Here is a 2,781-nt window from a genome sequence, read left to right on the forward strand (position 1 = left end):
ACAATTCATCAGATCTCGGCAAACACACCGCAAAAGAGTATTACATCGAATAGATCTCCAAGAACATCGAGGAGAACTTTGTATTGGGAACCAAAGAGAGAGAAGAAGCCATCTAGCTAATAACTATGGACCCGAAGGTCTGTGGTAAACTACTCACACATCATCGGAGAGGCTATGGTGTTGATGTAGAAGCCCTTCGTGATCGATTACCCCTCCGGCAGATCGCCGAAAAAGGCCCCAAGATGGGATCTCACGGGTACAGAAGGTTGCGGCGATGGAAAAGTGGTTTCGTGGCTCCCCCTGATGTTTTTAGGGTATAAGAGTATATATAGGCGAAAGAAGTACGTCGGTGGAGCTCCGTGGGGCCCACGAGGGTGGGGGCGCGCCCTCCTGCCTCGTGGCCGCCTCGCGGAGTTCCAGACTTCAACTCCAAGTCTTCTGGATTGCATTTGTTCCAAGAAAGATCATCACAAAGGTTTCATTCCGTTTGGATTCCGTTTGGTATTCCTTTTCTGCAAAAACACTGAAATAGGCAAAAAAACAGAAACTGGCACTGGGCCTTCGGTTAGGTTAGTCCTAAAAATAATATAAAAGAGCATACTAAAGCCCATTAACCATCCAAAACAGATAATATAATAGCATGGAACAATAAAAAATTATAGATACGTTCGAGACGTATCAATCTTCAACGACGCGCCTAATCGTGGGCCCGCGGGGTCAAAGTTGTGCATTGGAATTTTGAACATCACAGACCGCCTTTTCACTCATATATATTTGGGTCACATGCTGGTGTGGCTGTCTTTTGACCCTCTCTAATGTTATTTTTTGCTGCAAAGACTCTGATGACCCTCAACGGACACGGGGTATAATATCTTAACCGTGTACGATACAAGTGCAATGTGAATCACCACGACCGCGCAAGCGTGAGCAAATTAAGGTGGAGGTACTGGCTCAACCGTGTGCGATGCAAGTGTGCTGAAATCACCACAACCGCGCAAGCGCGAGCAAATTAAGGTGGAGGTACTGGCTCAACCGTGTCCGATGCAAGTGCGCTGAAATCACCATGACCGCGCAAGCGCGAGCAAAGGGTGGAGGTACTGGCTCAACCGTGTGCGATGCAAGTGCGTTGAAATCACCACGACTGTGCAAGCGCGAGCAAAGGGTGGAGGTACTGGCTTAACCGTGTGCGATGCAAGTGCGCTGTAAAACCACTACTTGTGCAAGCTAAAGGCGGGTAAGTTTATTTGGAAAGTAGGACGAACCATGTGCGATAGACCAGCTAGCTAGAAATATAAAAAAACTACCCGCCTTGAGCATTGCAAAAATCGGCAGATTCGCGCCACTTTTCCTTATTATCATACACGCATATTGTTATTGGACTGTGCGCGATCTTGGGCACTCCCGCCCCGCATCATTTCCTTTACCCACATTTTAGTAGCTGTCGTACTTGAACCGTCGCCCACACTCCTCCAGCACTGACCTTATAGTAAAATTGCAGTAGCCGAGGCATTTGAACCATCGCCCTCCCTCGTCCACCACCATCTCCACCCACCATTACTAAAAATTTCAGTAGCCGCGGCGTATCCTCAAACACCACCCCCCTCCACAGTCCCCCACCCGCCCCCTCCCCCCTTGAACCCTAGCTCGCGGCCGTCGCCAGTGCCGCCGCCAACCCTGTCGGTCTGCCCGTTCCTCCTAGCTTAGATAATAAAGTTCAGGTTACCCAGCGATTCCCATACGGTCGCCCCATTCCCCTGAGTTTTTAGATGAGGCTTGCGGTGTCCCTCCCCGCCGGATCCACATCCCCTGCTCCAGAATGTCGCAGCCTAAGCTCGACCACGTATCCCGGGGAGCCCGACGAGCGTTCGGCCAAGAAGAGGTTTATCATGGCCTCTCCGGCGGACGTTGGCGAGGTGTCCGCTGTTCGCCCCAACCTGTCAATCCCGGAGCAACACATCGCCGCGAAAGCCGGCGAAGACGTTGACTATGTTGCCATGCCGAAGGCTTCATGTCAGCGGGCTAGCATATTACTGTATCTCGGGAAAGCTGGCTACAACATCAAGCTCGTCCACACCGATGGCTTCACGCGGGCCATGTCACATGTTAAGTGGTCCATCCCCAACCCCTCTGGTTCAACCGTCGTCGATCTCTTCGACGGCCCTACCGCTGATCTCCTCCGCCAAGCGGTCAAGGATTTGCGACCTTTATACGCCATCGAGCCCATTTTGTCACTTCTGAAGGACACGTTCTACGGCGGCGGCTTGGGATCCTCAATTGCCAAGCCAGATCTCATCGACCACGACCATGAGGAGGGCACCCACGAAGGTTCTTCTAAGGTGAAACAGCCCATCTGTGACATCAGAGAGCGCACCATGGGTCTGTTCTCTTCCAACCGGAAGGATCCCGTCCATGAAATGTGAGGCAACATTCTATCAGCAAATCTTACCTTTTCTAGCTTGCCAACCCGTACCCTTTGTTGTAGTAGCATTTGCCGTGCGGTGCTTTAACTGTGTCGTGTTTAATTATTTCAGTTATGCAAAAATGTATTGTTCAATAGGTCTATGTGATGTTTAAGTATGAATTGTCCACTTTAGTTTCACGAATGGCTATATTTGGTTGTTTATAGTGAGTAGATGCCTTGTTTATCTGTATTTGGTTGTTAGGTTGGTTGGAGTGAGCATTTTTTCAGTTATCGAGCAGATGCCTTGTTTATCTGTATTTGGTTCTTAGTTTGGTTGCAGTGAGTATTTGTCCAGTTATCAAGCAGATGCCTTGTTTATG

This window comes from Aegilops tauschii, chromosome 2 (genome assembly GCF_002575655.3).
Source record: "Aegilops tauschii subsp. strangulata cultivar AL8/78 chromosome 2, Aet v6.0, whole genome shotgun sequence".
NCBI lineage: Eukaryota > Viridiplantae > Streptophyta > Magnoliopsida > Poales > Poaceae > Aegilops > Aegilops tauschii.